The sequence below is a fragment of the Nelumbo nucifera genome, chromosome 3, assembly GCF_055504915.1.
Source record: "Nelumbo nucifera cultivar China Antique chromosome 3, China Antique-T2T, whole genome shotgun sequence".
Lineage (NCBI taxonomy): Eukaryota > Viridiplantae > Streptophyta > Magnoliopsida > Proteales > Nelumbonaceae > Nelumbo > Nelumbo nucifera.
In genome coordinates this window covers 102602536-102619939 of record NC_142651.1, presented here as the reverse complement: position 1 = coordinate 102619939, position 17404 = coordinate 102602536, and positions in this window count along the sequence as shown.

Sequence of the window (17404 nt, the reverse complement as noted above, 5' to 3'; positions counted from 1 at the left end):
TTAGATCGATATTGTTTGGTTCTTGTCGAGTCGTATCTGGTCCCAATACTTCCAACAACCATTGCAGCCGTCCGTTTCACTTACCCAACGGCGTTGGGTAAATCCGGATCTCCATGTTCCAGCATCCTTTCAACATGATCTGATACCCCATATTTCGTATATATGGACGGTCTCACATGGATTCTAATCTCATGGTGCAATACTGAGATGTGCAGTGTCAGATTCTGTTAAAAAGGTTTGGGATTGATAGGAGATGTTTTCAATGAAGACTGCAACGGTTGTTGGGTCAGGTCATTGGGATCCGGTGTTGGGACCAATCTGAATTCCCAATACAGGACCTTCAATCTTCATGATGGGAGCTTGGATCTCCTACCCACACGTACCCACTGGATACTACAGCTGTAATGTCTTTGGGTAGGTGTGGGTAGGTATGGGTACGTGATCCGGATTGGATGGATGCTCCTAGTGGAATGGGATCTGCTACTCACACTTGGGCGCCTCAATGCACATCCACCATGCATTGGGAACATTTATCGTCAATAAAAACTTTTAAGTATGGGAGATGTTCTCAATGCATGGTAGAATGTGCGTGTGAGGCGCCCTAAGTGAGGAGTAGATCCAGTTTCGTTCCTAGTGAAAGATTGTGATGGTTGTTTGTTGGGACCCTGTGTGTTGGATCAAAAACTCTCCCTAGTATATGTTTGGCATCAATGCTGCATATACAACAAGAAAGCGGTGTTGTATGTGTGTAGGTTGAATAAGAAAATGGCAGTGATGTGGCAGTGAGGACATGATGTGGCAGTGACATGAACTCCCTATAATGGGTACTAGTGATGAAAACATATATAGAGTGTTGGTATTGATGTAGCGCGATCTGACTATTCCCTGCTGGAGGATGATCTGGTTTCCAGTCGGGCGGCGAGATAGGTGAATCTGCAAGACAACGAATCAGAGAATTCGGGGTGGTTAACCCGGCAATGTCACTCTGATGCTTAAGTCAGTAAACTGTGATGCGAGTTGAAAAGCTTTGATAGCTAGAGAGCTAGAGAGTAGAAAAAATACGTGTACCTTGTGTCATTGGGATTGATGCCTTTATATAGTTGAGCCCTCATGGGTTTTGCGAATTGGTTCCGGGATCTTCGTCCTGATGGGATCCGTTTCCGCTTTAATTGGGGAGTAACGTTATCAATTAATAAAGATTATCAATTCCGCCCAATCCGGGCGGGGATAAGATAAGCTTTCCGTTACGCAGCGTGATCTCGTGAGGTTCGGAGTTTGTTGGAGAGACTTCCGGGATTGTTACGTGACGGTCTACGTCAGTAGCCCCGAGCTGATACTTCAGTCTTTTAGTTTCGAATTGGATTGAGTGTCGAGGTGACTATGCACCAAGGTAACCCTAAGCCGAGGTAAACCTGTGCTGAGGTGATTGAATACCCGAGCTCAATTGTTACGAATTAGGCATGCCAGGCTGAATTGTCATCTCTTAGTCAGTTCGTGTCCACGAGTCCCCTTTTTGCTAGGTCGGGCCAAATCACCCTTCATTAAGTACCAAACAGAAGGTGTTGCTTTTGTAAAGCATGACTTCTTGATTTCCAATGCATGATTCGGAACACCATTTTCTATGAAAAAACAATTACAAAGAACACCGATTTTTTCAACGTGGCGCTGATGTGTCACAGTTTTATGGAGCAATGGCATCGATACGAAACACCGCCCTACTGTACAAAGGATCTAATTCAAGAGTATTATTATGTCTTAAGTTCTGTCTCCCATCTCCTACTTAACGGGACCCAATCTAGTAGGCACAATCAGTGTAAAATTCCATTGTTATCAGTATATTCACCGAAAATTAGTGTAAAGTTTTTTACCTTTCTCTGTCCAACGGTTACTCGCGTCTCCGGCGGTTACATCGATAAGACCCGTTCTCTTCCTCGTTCGCTTCATCTCCCCTCCTCTTCTTAGACCAGCCAAAATCTGCGGCCAGAGTCATAGACAGCAGAGGATCCACTATTCCTCTCAGTCAAGTGAAGAAGCAGAGAAGAGTTGGTCACCGTCCCTACCAGGGTTGGCCCTCTGAAATGGGTGGATTGGCGCACGGCCTCTAATGTCACGCTTGGTGGCCCCTGAAAGAAACCGCTAGCTATTGAATGGGTTGGTCACTGTCCCTACCAGGCGCACTAGCCGGAGCATTGAGTCTCCAAGCTACCGACCCACACGTAGACGTCTTCTCCACCTTCTAGTCAATTAGAGAATCTTGTTTCTCGGAAATTTGCAGAGAAGGGGCCATCCATCTCTTCGGTTTCGCCAAGTCCGTCGCAAAAAGCAAGAGATTCTCTTAAAAGATGTTCTGGTTTCTCGACCTCTACGACGCTATCTCTAATCTTGGCCCGTTGCAAAAAGCAAGAGATCCCAAGTGAAGGCATCGTCTCTCAGATCAACTTTTAAGAAGCAAACTCAACAAATTAAGAAATCTCTGAAACAATTTAACACAAGGCCAGGAGACCACATGGGGTGGTTGCGGAATGCACGTTGCTTCCGTCTATAAACAGATCCAGGATGGTCAACACTATCTCTGCCGTCAATGGCCCGGTATCAAGTTCGGAACACCGGTGGCCGAAGTCCCTGATTCTTCTATCTGTACCATCCTCCAGGTTTGCCTCTCTTGTTTAAATTTCAATTCAGGGTCTGTTATGCTGGGTGGATAACCAATCATCGGCGATTTCCGTCCGATTGGTATGGATCATACTGGTCATCCTTTGCAAACTCAATGATTCTTCTATCTGTACTCGATGCTTCAGGCGCACAGGGTATCTATGGCCGTTGCTCACTCATGCCTATCAGCGTAAGCATTGCTTGTTCACCTTTTTCCCTCGATACCCAGTTTGAAAATTTACACCATATAAAATCGGTGTAAATTTTCAAAATCATGATATAAAATATTTTCAAAATGCTCATTGAACGTAGTTATAATGCTATGCTTACCTGATCCGGACTGTAACTGGAGGCAAAGTGCAATTAATTAGCTAATAACGTAATTCTCCCATAATTTTTTATTAGTTAATACAAAAAAGAACATTTATCGGTTTGTTTCAAATTTATATTAAAATTGTCATAGATTCTCTCACCCCTTATTGTAAACTTCTATACAAATATATAAAAGTTTGAGGTGGAAAAATTTATAAAACCCCTTTTTTTAACCCCTAGTGTGACTAGTGTCGACTGAAGATCGACCCCACATCTTGTTGATGTTTTCTCTTCCCAAAATAAGAATAAAAAAAAAACATGGACTCATTTGTGCCCCAACCGCCCAGTCCACTTCGGACTCTATCCATCCATCCATCCATTATATGGCTATGTTTGGACGTAAAAGTTCGAAAAAGTATTTTCACCTCTATAACATTAAAAAAAAAACTTATAAAAACTGTTGTTAATACCTTTTAATTTATTTTTGCGTAAGTGATAAAACATATTCATCATAATAAATGGAGTAAAAAATTTCTTCAAATATTTTAGCCTCAAAATTTTCCCCAATTAGAAAAACATAATACCTGGCTGGCTGGCTCTCGAACAACAATTTTTCCCGTTTGTTGCCACAGAGAGCTACTATCACAAAAGATAAAAATTAATTGCTTTGGGAACAACGTAATTTTTAGGCGGTACTTTATAAAGCACTTAACAAAACATGAAGATGAAGTACAGGCTTCACTTAGCTGACCCCATAAAGATAGATTAGACTCAGAAGATGATGGTTTTCAAAACCAGACCGGACCGGAGGGTCGGATCTGAAAAACTGGGAACCAGTCAGGTGACCGGTTCCGTTTTTCCCAAAAACCGGATTTTTCCCCCAAAATTGTTAATTTTGGTCAACGAACCATTGAATCGGGCGATTAATGGTTTGAATCGTTCAAACGATTTTGACCGTTTTTTATTTATTTATTTATTTTTTTATTTCTTGTCAGAACGAGGCGAGCGTTTAATTTGAGCAGTTGGACCGTTTGACCCGGTAACCAGACCCCTAACTGGTTCGGTCACTAGGTCGGTTTTAAAAACCATGATGATGATAATGATAATACTTGGTAAAGCTGAACTCTATGCACGAGAAATCTAAAAGGTTTTGATGTGGCTTTAGATTTTAAATAGCCAAAGCTTGTTTTTTGTTATAAATGTAGTTGAACAATACAAATATTTGAATGCAATAATTAGGGGTGGCCACGAACCGAGCTTTCATGAGCTACTCGAGCTCGATTCGACTCAATTTCAACCGAACTTCGAGCCGAGCTCGAGCCTAATAGATATCGGCCAATACGTACTATACTGATGACTTTCTAATACGCCCCTACAAGGGGTGTATAGGGGTTCTGACCGGTTTAGGGGCTGGAGGAGACTTAAACCGATCCCCCTAAATCGGTTTTGAAAAAAAAAAAAAAGAGATGATAACACTATTGATACCGCCCGATACAAATGCCCTTACCCATATATCAAACGTATCGATATTTTGAACCTTTGTTATATGACATGCATGGGGGAGTCAAGCTCATTAATTGCACAATGCCTTATGATGATGCACAATCTGGCCGGTCTTAGCTGTCAACGATCTTGCCTCTGAGCTGAGTAACAGGGACCTAAAACGGAAAGAGAAGAAAAGCTCCGAGGAGGACCCGGCGTAAGGGCTCCGAAGCTCAAGTTAGAATCCTTCAAAGACAAGATAAACCAGATAGCGCAAAGTTTGCATACCTCGTTTCTGGGGGGTAGGAGCCTTTTATAACCACCTCGCGCACTCACTCCCAGGCTTCTGTCAGATCGGGCATGATTACTTCTGAACTCCTGCCAGTTCGGATGTCATTTCCTTTGGCCGGTCAGAACCGCCATTGTTCCTTTGTCAGAGCCGTCTCTGCGGTTAGTAACGACGGTGGCGGGTGGCGGTAGCAGGAGGCCGTTTGAAGTGCGGTTGTCAGGCGTCGGATCCCAAATCAGTCAGGTGCGTCGCCCAAGGATACGGACGTCCCTGGCGTCAGGTACGTTTGGTCAGCCTGGTGTTTCGGAGGTGAAGTGTTGGAATGAGCGAGGTGTCTTTGAGTTCAGTTTGGGGAGTGTTCCGAACTGCCAAGGGCCGGCTCGGGTCAGCTTTGCGAGGCTTGGGGAGCTCGGGTTCTCAGTAGGGAGCTCCGAGTTCCTAATAGGGAGCTCGGGCTTTTGGTAGGGAGTTCGGGCTCTCGGCGGGGAGCTCGGGTTCTTAACAGGGAGCTCGGACTCCCAGTAGGGAGCTCGGACTCGTGGTAGGGAGCTCGGGCTCTTCAGGGAGCTCGGACTCCTAGTAGGGAGCTCGGGCTCTTAACAGGGAGTTCGGACTCCCAGTAAGGAGTTCGGACTCTTGTTAGGGCGGTCTGGAGTTCGGGCTCAGTAGCGAGCTTGGACTTTGCTTTCGGTGCTTGCTTCGGGCGCTCTACTGTCCCGAGTTACTTGTTTCTGCCACGCGTCGGGTAACTGCGAGGTTGGGCCAAATTTCCCTTCATCACCTTATATTCCTTCTTTTATACATAGAAAAAAGCAAAGTAGGAAATGAACCAGATTTACAAGCTTTTTTGAGAATCAATCTAAAATATGTTAGAAAAATGTCATTTAATGATACGTCATGATATAGTATAATTATATAGATAATTATATATGTATTGTTATAACATCTGGACATATAAATTTTGCCTCAAATTGGAACTGATAAGATTGTCTATTCAGATTTATAAAAACTAATTGTGCTAAATTGGTATTCGACCAAATAGGTTGGAGAAAACTTTGGCTGTCCAAAACAGCTAAAAAAAGCTTTACAATGACCAAGTTGTGGAGATGGTCACTTGACACCCCTTCATATAAAAGGTGGGGATCAAATCTGCAAAATTGCAGGCTCTCCGTAGTATGGTTGGTGGGTCTTATGTCCACATGCTCTGCCCTATGTAATACCCTCACCCCCTTCTAAAAAAAGAAAAAAGAAAAAAGAAAAAAAAAACAGAAGAGAAGAAGAAAATCGACAATCCAGTCTAAGGTCCGATTATGATGTGAAAAGACTTGATACTGGAAAAACCATGGTTTTCAAAATCAGACCAAACGGGATGGTTGGATCAGAAAAACCGGGATGATCAGTTTCATTTTACCCCAGAATCGTTATTTCCCCAAAAATCACTTATTTGGTTAGTAAACCGTTAGTTTGGGCGGTCAAACTGTTCGAATTGTTTAACGGTTTGGCCAGTTTTTATTTTTTTTTATTTTTAATTTTTTGTCAAAACAGGTTGTCTGTCCAGTTCGAACAGTCGAACAGTTCGACCCAGGAACCGGACCCCTGACCGGTTCGGTTTAAAAACCTTGAGAAAAACTTAGGCCTAATTTGGTTTACGGGAACAGGAATAGTAGTCTAGAATCGGAATTGAAATGGGTTATTTCAACTCCAACTGTTTTGTTGGGGGAATTAGAATCACATTCTCATTTCTGATGGAATGACATTCCTCCATTTGAGGGAATGGTCATTCCCTCCCCCTCCCTTGAGAATGAAATCCCATTCCCATTCCTTTCTAAACCAAACAAACTATTACAATAGAATATTCCGATTCCAATTTTGAAGAATTCCATTCCAATAAATTCCTCCAAGGCAAGAGAAAACTCGAAGGATTGCTTAAACTCGAAAGATTGCTTTCAGTCTTTCACTGGGGAGTCCGGATCTGCTCCTCACACTGTCCTCACAATACATCCTGGCCTCACATCGGAAACATCTCCCATATTTGAATATATTATTCATGGAAAAATATTCTCAATACAGGATAAAATGTGACTGTAAGGTCATTGTAAGGCACACTCTGTGAGGAGCAGATCCCAATTTTCACCTGGGCACTAATTAAGGTAGACACTGGTACCAACCACTATACATGTGGCCCAAAAAAATACATGTGGTAGCTACGTGGATAAGTATGGTTGTGTTTGGTACTATTGATATTTATATCGCGAACATTTTGGGTTGATCAATAGAAATTGATGAAAAATATTTATTATCACATCACAAATGAGTAGGGGTGTTCAAATTCGGTTGTTAAATTGAAAACCAAATCGAATAAGCCAATTCGATTTGGTTAGTTTGGTTTGAGAAAAAAATCCAATTGAATTGAACCGAAAACCAAACTAACCAAAATAAATATATTATATATATTTATATTTTAATTATAAATATTAATATTAATATTACTATTAACATTATTATTTGTATTAATAATATATAATATGTATTATAATTATAAATGTAGATATATTTTAATAATTATTATTAATATAAGTATAAAATACATTTACATTTTAACTAACCAAATCAAACCGATTTAAATTTGGTTTGATTTCAAGTTTAATTTGATTTGGTTTGGTTCATGAGAAAGACCTAACTGAAATATTGGTTCGGTTCTAATTCCAAACTGAATGAACACTACATATAAGAGTCACTTCAATTAGAAAAAAAAAAAATCGACATTTTAGGTTGAAACAACAGCAATTTGTATTGATCAACCTAAAACGCTTTCAGTAGAAACAGCAATGATATCGAACACAACCTATAATTGATGATGTTTTTGGATGCTACTTTTTTTCATATATTCATTTTTCCCTAAGATATGTTTGGTTTGAAGGAAAAGGAAGGAAAAGCTAGGAAAGCAATACAATGTTTGTAAAGATTTTCCTATCTTTTCCTTCATTTCCTTGTCTTTTCCTTCAAACCAAACACATTATAAAAGAACCTGTTATGTGGTGTACGACAAGAAAACTTTAGCTATCCAAGTTCAGCAGCCTATGCTGTCTACTACTTTCGAGACAAGACTTGGTCCAAACCAAATAACCATGAGCTATGCGTTCAGCATTGTTATTGTTACATGGACTTCATATGTAAGATTTTGGTATTTAAAATCAGAAGGGTAAATTGCTGAAACCTCCCCTAGAGTTTGGTTATTGCAATCATCTCCCCTAGACTTTATGACAGTTGCAACTACACCCCCTTTTGTTAGAATGCTATAAAAAGAGGCATGAAATTGTCTAGAATACCCATGCAGACTATGCAGTGACTATTGAGGCTGGTTTCTATTAAAAAAAAACAAACTTTATGAAAACAAAAAAATGAAAATTGCAGCTTTAGCTTTGAATGATTGACATGAAGAAAACTTTGGAAAATAAATCAATTTCATAAAAGAGATTAGAAGGGTTTGGGGTAGCCATTCATATCATCATATGTACAGAAAACTTGGAAAATAAACACTTTGGTCAAAGTATCTGCATGGGTATTTTTCCGACATTCAATGCCTCTTTTTAGATGATTCTAACAGAGGGGGTCTACTTGCAAATATGTCTGAAAGTTCAGGGGAGGCTATTGCAATTATCAAACTTAAGGGGAGGCTTCAGCAACAACTAGAAACTCAGGAGAGGTTTCAGCAATTTACCCAAAATGCGGATGTTGTTATTGTTTAAACAACTAAGGGGGTGTTTGACAAAACCAACCATGTTTTGAATCTGATTAATCCAGAAATTCTTGTATACAAAGTTGATTTGATTAACTAATTAGATGTATGATTTAATTTAATTATCAAAATTTAGTCAGATGTTGATCTAGGTGATGAACTAGGAGGAAGAAAGATTAGATATTATGGAATTAGGAATATATATTGACATGATATGAAGACAACTAGATATTAGGCGGGAAGTACAACCTGTTACAGTAGTAAGGAAGGAGGTCCAGGATAAAGAAATGGAGGTTGGAGCAAGGTTCAAAATTTTGATACGATATGCCTGATGATATATATCGTATTATATCATATTGTATCATATTGGAGCAAGGGTCTGACCTGATTCAGGGGGTAGAGCAGACTTAAACCAACTCCTGTGAAACAGATAATAGGGAAATAGAGGATACCTTGTAGATCAAGGTTTTGTAGCAGTTCTAAGGAAAAAAAAAGGGTCCTAAATCCAAATAGGAACAAGAATCAACTAAACCTCTAGCACCACTGTATAAACCGTCCAGGCCAAATAAAGGGTAGCATCCATTATATTCTACTTGAAATTATATGTATTTTATGTCTCCTCTAGCTTTTCATTAATAATTTTCTCCTTTCTTGCAAAAATAAATAAATAAATAACCAGATGTCTATTAATTTTTTTCCTTACCAATGAAAAAATCTATTGAAATCAGCTTTCTCTGAGCCACTCCTGTTGCTATTATTTTTAATTCTAAAGATATTGATCCAAAATCTCTTATTGGGTTAGCCTTAGGTTATCATTTGAAGCAATTGGTTAAAATGTATGATAGTTTGCTAATAAATCAATCTTTTGCCTGAAGAAGAATGGATATAGGCATATAGCATAAGCAAAATCAATAAGTAGAAGAAGAAGAAGACATTTTCTTTTTCTTTTTTCATACCTGATAAAAATCAAGATTGTTGGTGAGTGAGGTTGAAACCTTGTATGTCTTGGCGTTGGTTGTTCCAAGTTCTCTGGTCTCAGCCGCAGCAGGTCCTTCTTGGATTTATTCTGAGATCTGAACTGGCGCTGGTGGCATCTTGTTGCCTTACCAGTTGATTGGGAAAGGGAAGAAGACATCGACAAGTTTGGAAAAGAGAAAAGAAAAAAAAAAAAGGGGAAGAAAAGGTTAAAGTTGTACTTGTCTTTGATCATATTTGATTGAATCGGGGGTTTATTTGAATCCAATCAGATTAATAATCTAACACTATATTAAGATTTGAATTAGATTATTTAACGACGATTAGACATTTGAATATGATATCAACGGATTCGATTTGAACCTCTTTTTATGGTTTTGTAATATTAGCAAATGTGTATGAGTATTGTACGTGAAAATTTTAGAGTAGAAAAACACTATATTAATAAGTATGCATGTGCATGTTTTTTGCATATAGCATTTTTTTATGATGATAGTCAGTGGTGAAGCTAGGATTTTCTTGGGGGGGAATGAACCGAGTAGGTATGAATCTATTAAATATCATTTAAAGAAAAAATAAACATTTTTTTTTTTAATTTTGAGAGTTACAGGAGCATTAGACAGTGATCCGTTACATTTCAGTTCAAGATTGGGGTGTGGGGGCCAGGAGAGTTAGACCGGTTAAAATGGGTTATATAAACAATCATTTTTTTTCCTTTTAAATGGATATAAGGGTCAGAGAGAACAGGGTGCAGGTAGGGCCCATTGGCCATACCACGAATCACCTGTGGTTAATTTCATGGATTTAAATGGATATAGTTGAGTGACCATCTCAGCTTAGGGGTGAGCATTTCGTTTATTCGGTTAAAAAATGAATCGAATAAATCGAAATTTTGAAAACTGAAATAAAAAATAAAACCCAAAGTGAAAACGAATTACAAGAAAATCGAAATTTTCGGTTCGGTTTTCAGTTATTTTGGTTAAAAACCAAATTTAATTAATATATTATAACCTATAATGTATATATATTGTTATAATATATATTATGAAATTGAATTTCATTATAATACATTATATATAATATATTAATATATAAATATATAGCATATTATATATTAAATGTTATATATTGTATATTATATATTATATAATAAATTTCAGTTAATTTGGTTTTTCCGGTTAACCAAATTTTTTAACTTTGAAAACCGAAATTCCTAGAAACCGAATTAACCGAACCAAATTACCCAAAAACTGAAAAAACCAAAACTGAACTTTTTTATTCAGTATTTTGGTTTTAACTGAATAGTGCTTACCCCTACTCAGCTACATAACCAGTCAAGAGTCAACACACCAGCGATCTATACAATTAATGTAGATTTTGTTTTTATAGATCATTGGTGGATTAACTCTTGGTTGGTTACTTAACTCATTGTATGTGTCTGCGTTTATAGCAGATTCAGGCCCCATTGTCTCTTGTAAGTTTTGATTTTTTTTAGGTATCATGTCTTTCTGGCATAATAGTTGAATTCTTGGGTTAAGGCAAGATATTGGATAAGCTTATAGCCAATCAATTGGTATCATAAAAGAGGTGACCTATTAGGTGGTATTATTCACAATTCATGGGATGCTTTGATTAGTCAAACTTCTTCCATTTTTATGTATTTCTGGTATCATGTATTTTCTCATTAACATACTGATGAAGGAAGATTTGGCCCGACCTCGTAATCACTCAACACGTGGCAAAGGCAAACAGCTCGGCACAACAGCGCGCCAGGGCGCGAGCACCAAAGGGAGGAACCAGCAGTCCGAATTCCCTACCAGCAGTCCGAACTCCCTACCAGCAGTCTGAACTCCCTACAAGGAGCCTGAACTCCCTACAAGGACCCCAAACTCTCCCTTAGGCACCGAGCCTCACACAAGGCAATGACCCGAACTGGCCTGCCTCATGGCAGTTCGGGACACTCCCCTATCCAAACTCAAGACTTCACCTCGCTCACCACTCCAGCACTTCGCCTTCAGGACGCCGAACTGAACAAACGTATCATACCTGACACCGAGGAGGTCCGTATCCAAGGGCGGCGAACCTGACTGACTTGGGATTTGACGCTTGATAGCCGCACTTCAACGGCCACCTGCCACCGTCCTCACCAGTCGTAGAGACGGCTCCGACAAAGAGAGTAGTGGCGGTTTTGTCCAGTAGAGGGGATGACACCCGAATTGGCAAGAGCCCAGAGGTAATCATACCCGACCTAACAGAAGCTTAGGAATGAGTGCACGAGGTGGTTATAAAAGGCTCCCTACCCCCCAAGAACAAGGTATGTGAACTTTGCGCCATCTGGTTTTATCTTGCCTTTGAGAGAATTCTAACTTGAGCTTCAGAGCATTCATACCGGGTTCCCCCCCAGAACTTCCTCATCTTCTCCGTTTTAGGCTCCCAGTAGCTCCGTTCAGAGGCAAGGTCGTTGACAGCTAGGACCAGTCGGATTGCACACCATCACATACCATTATGATATTTTAATTATCTTTAATTTATTTTTTAATAATGTTCAATATTGGTTGAGTGAATCAGAATCCAGTTCTCATTCCTGGTGGAATGACATTCAGCTATTTGAGAGAATGTCCATTTCCTCCCTCTCTCTTAGGAATAAGAATCTCATTCCAACTGATTCCAATTCCCATTTGAACTAAATGGGCAAGGGGAATAGACCATTCCGATTACCATTCCATTCTTTATAGCAATTTAGCAAACCAAATGGACTCTGGCTGCATTTGACATTCCTTATTTTAAGGATTTAAATCCTTTTGAACATTAAATAAAAAGGATATAAATCCTTAAAATAAGGAATGCCAAATGCAGCCTTAGTATTTGCTCCCATTTTGTACAAAAAAAATGGTATATTCTAACAACAAATAGTTTCTTGTGGAAGACTCCATTTGTCTAGATCAGGTAGTCACACACAATGAGTACACTAAGGGGGTGTTCTACAACTTACATGAATTGTTCTTAGTGTTGCTTGTTTCAAAAATAAATCAAAACCATCTTGTTTGAAAACATATTATTTATTAAAATAAAAACACAAAAATAACATGTGTGATTTTTGTTTTAAAAACTAAAACAAAAAATACATATGTTCTTGAATCTGATTTTAAAAACATGTTTTCATTTGTTTATTCGACATCATGTTCCATAAATTATATAATTTCTATACTATAAAATTTGTTTTTGTATATTTTGTTGGTTCTAAAAACATGTATTGTTTTTTCAAAACAAAATCAACTTGTTTTCTTTTTGAAAATGAAAAAAAAAATAAAAACATATTTTTACTTTTTGTTTTTACTGATAACAAAAATAAAAACATTCATGTTGTAGAACACCCATTAATCAATCACTCAATAAATTTTCTAACACCTGCCCCTTAAAATGCCCGAAACCTACCCATTAATAGAATAAAAACAAATTAATTTTTATTACATGCAGCTGTTGGAATATTTATTGAGTGCCCACGAATAAGTTTACAAGGCTGTATGTATTTTCCTGTGTGACCAGTTTGACCACCATGGCGGGACAACTGGTTGATATTTAAACACTGACGTGAAAAAGACAAAATATCACATCAAGCTGGTGTTTGATTAAAATACCGGTGTATTCAAAAATTACCGTTAGGGGTACTCGGGTTTGTCTCGCATGAAATGTGATCTTAAAGAGAAGACCATCAATATCCACGTTGGATGGCTAATATGTCCCCCGAGTTCAGACCGGCTGACTACAACACATTGCTGGTCATACTCATCCAGTCGCACATCAGGAATATTGTGCAGATGGATGACCGTGGCCAGCAATGTGTTGTGATCAGTGAGTCCAAACTCTACCGTCCTGGGTTCTCCTTGGATCTAAGTTCTGCCTTTTGTACTGTTATTGTTGCTTGGAATTCAAAATCACCGATCATAATCTTTGTAATATTATTGTGTCATGAAATTCATAACGATTAATTTGGAAATAATATAATTAAACATATACATATATATAATTAAGGGTGGCCACAAGCTAAGCTTTTCATGAATTATTTGAACTCGACTCGTGAAAAGTCCAATTCTGTTTAGTCTAAATGGAGCTTTGAGCTTGAACCCAATAAAGCTTGGCTTGTGAAGCTTACAAGCTTAATTGAGCTTTAACTTATATATACACACACATACATATATACATTTATAGTATAAAAATAATAAATATAAAAATATCATATACATAAATAAAAAATAAATATATAATGTTTTTATTATTTATTTATATATATATATATAATAACTAGATTTTATGATTCTTAATTTTTATATGTAAAATAAATTAAAAATATTTTTATATGTATACTTTTTATTTTTACAAAATCACTTGGTTTACAAAATATTTTTATGAGCTTTTGACTCTAGTTCGAATTCAAGCTCGAACCTTATGATTTATTACTAGTCGAACTTGAATGACTAGATATTCGACTCAGCTATGCTCGAATCCACCCATACATATAATATAAATACATACAAATCAATACAAAATGCAAGATTTTACACTACGTATTTGTATTTACACTCCTTCCAAACTGAGCCTGAACACTATCATAATCTACGTGTGAGGTTGAAAAATTACTAATGACAGCACAGTCAATCAAATGTTTAAGGCCAAAATTTTCTCCGGAGCTAGTGCCTAGCAAAAATCATGAAACTCCAATCAATCCAGAATCTTACACATATGCCAAAAAGTAACCAAGTTGTACTCTCATTTTCAAACGAGGAATTTTAGGTGAAAAGACCTAATCAAGCAACTTTTAAAAGCTCAAAACCCACACTCTATACATTCATACCCGCCGTGAATTAGCATTAATCAAGGTTCAAAAAATCGATATGATATGCATCATATTGGACGTATCATATTATATCTTTTGGCCTGATACATCTATTTACAAGTGTTTCAGGACCCTGGTTTATTTCAATAAAAAATCATTAAAAAACGTCTTTAAAAATCATATTTAAAAAAAACCATTGAACATGTGCTTTTAAGTATCAGTACGCCCCTATTAATACATAGGGGTGTATCGATACTTTGAACCATGGCATCAATTCCGAACTAACACCTACCCCAAATGTATTGGGCCTGTCCGTACATTCTATGATGCCTGAAAATATACATGATTGGAGTACAAAGACAATTTCTATGATGTTAAAAAAAAAAAAAAAAAAAAAGAAAAACACTTTATCCCATTAGAAACCCATATATGCGAGTTTGAATGGATATCAGGTGATTGATTCCCAACTGAATGACTGACAAGGTGTGATTGGTCATCAGTTGTTTGTTTAAGGTGTAAATTCAATTTTACAACTGATTCAGTGATGGATGGAAATTGAAACTGGTTGTTTTTGAATATTTACACCAATCATATTTGGTTGTAAGGTGTAAATTTTGATGATTTTTTTTTTGAAGTTTGGAATACACGTCAATGTAAATATAGCATGTAGCTTATAGCCTACTACAACCTGTAGCTTTAGCTTGCTACAACCTATAGCGTGTAGCATATACATCATTGCTCACTGGCTCTTTCCTTCACACTTCTCTTCACAGTTCGCTCTACTACATCGATTTATGGTATAAATATACACTCTATCCAAACGCTTGCAAAATCGAACCGGTATGTAAAAGTTACCCTAATTCAATTTTACACCTCAAACAAACGCAGCCTTAAGTTTTTATTTTTAAAAAAGGTTAGGATTGTAACGATACTTATATACGTTTCTATTATTTATGAAAATAGTTGGATTTTTGGAACTTGGTCTAACATGACTATCTTATTAAGTACTGTTTACTTGATTAAGGATTACTTCACATTCATGAAAATAGTGCACTTGCTATTTTCTAATTGCTACTACCTAGTTAAAGGTGACATCCCATTGGTTGTTTTATGCAATATTAATTCCTTTGTAGTTCAAGTGATTTCTCATTCTTCCCAAGAACATGGTGGTAGTTGCTCATTGATTTTTTTTTTCCAAGTAAGCTATCTCCTTTTATTTATTTATGTTGATCAGTTATTCCCTTATGTCTTTAGCCATAACAAGCTTTTCTTTGGTATATATTGACACATGTTTGTAACCAGCTATTCACTTTAATGAGGTTATTACTTACACCCATAGAAAACGAGCAATAGAGAAGAATCAAAATTATAAAGAAAGTTGCATACCATCATTTTATTCCTCTTAAATTAAACTTCATTACTGATTGTTTCAGATACATCAAGTGAACAAGCTTTTCAATTTTCAAGTGATTACTAATTGCTTTCTTCCATATTTCTTGATCCTCTTATTGCCTAAGCTTATATTTGGTCTGCTAATGTAGATATCTCAATGCTGATTTTCACAAATTCTTTTGCACTTTCGGTGATTTTTCATTGCTCATATTCAATTAGAAATTTCTCTTTGCTTCAACTCAGTTAATGGTGATTTCTAGTTGGTCTCTCTTTATAATTCCTTTGCAATTCAAGTGATTTCCAATTGAGCTGGTTAGCTTCTCTTAATGAATAAGCTTATATCAATTCAACAAAATTGTGATTTCACATTGATGACTTACATGATCCTACCACTGCTGCAAATGCCTCTAATGCCGAGACCTGTTCCCTTCTTAATGGTCTAAGGATTGCCAATGGACTCCTCATTAGATCTTTGGCATTTGAAGGTAATTCTAGAAACACTATCAGTGGGCCAATGGACAAGGTGATAACACTAGCAAAATTAGGTTTGGGAATGGATATTTTGTACAGCTCTAAATGTCTAATTAATTGCTTGGCCCTTGCCTTTTTTTTCTTTAGTCCCATACGTTCTCTCTCTCTCTCTCTCTCTCCGTTTAAACTATTACATTCTAGCCATTATTTTTATTCAATTATATTCATCTTATTTTAATCATATAATTAGTGATTATAATTAATAATTTATGTTATTATAAATATTGTTAATAAATAGATATTTACTTTAATTTTACTTTAAATTAAAATTATAAATACTGTTATTAATAAATTTAGTATTTATTGTTATATTAAAAATAATTAAAAATGTTATTAAAAGTATCGTGGTTGATTATTTAATAAAATATTATAATTACTGACTATTACTGATAAATACTGTTACTTTAATTTAATTTTGATAATTATTAATTTAATGAATATTGTTAATAGATCCTATTCATAAATTTAATAATTACTGTTATTTTAGAAATAAATAAATATTATTATTAAAACTATCATTACTGATTATTTAATAAAATATTATAATTACTTACTATTATTGATAAATGTTGTTAAAAATTAAATATTTAATAAATAATGTTAACAAAAATCAGCAAAAATAATGTTTGTCTTTTTGCTTATTGAATTTCTTTGGTTTAAATTTTTGGGTTTTGTGCTTTGAAGGTTGTTGCATAGTGTTAGTTAAAAATGCTATTTGCATTTAGCTTAATGAATTACTTCAAGGTTCTAAATATCAACACGGGTCGATACGCCCTGCATCGGTGTTTTTTTATGTTTTACTTATTTTTTTCGAAATCAGTTCAGAGGGGCCGATTTAAGGCCTGGCTACCCTCCTGAACCAGTGGCCAACCCGATACAACCACTATAGGGGCATATCGGGAAGCCACCGACACGATACATTAAAACCGATACAGGCTTATATGTGTCGATACTTTGAACCTTGAATTGCTTTGGTTTACATTTATAGCTTTTGTGCTTTAAAGATTGTTACATATTGTAAGTTAAAAACATTGCTATTTGATTTTTTTTTTGAAATTTGATAATTGTTATACCTAAAATTGTCAAATAATGTAACAATAACAATTGTCAAATAATTATAAAAATTATCAAATGTAAATTAAAAGAAATTACCATTACTAGACATAAATTATCAATATTTATAAAAAAATTACTTAAA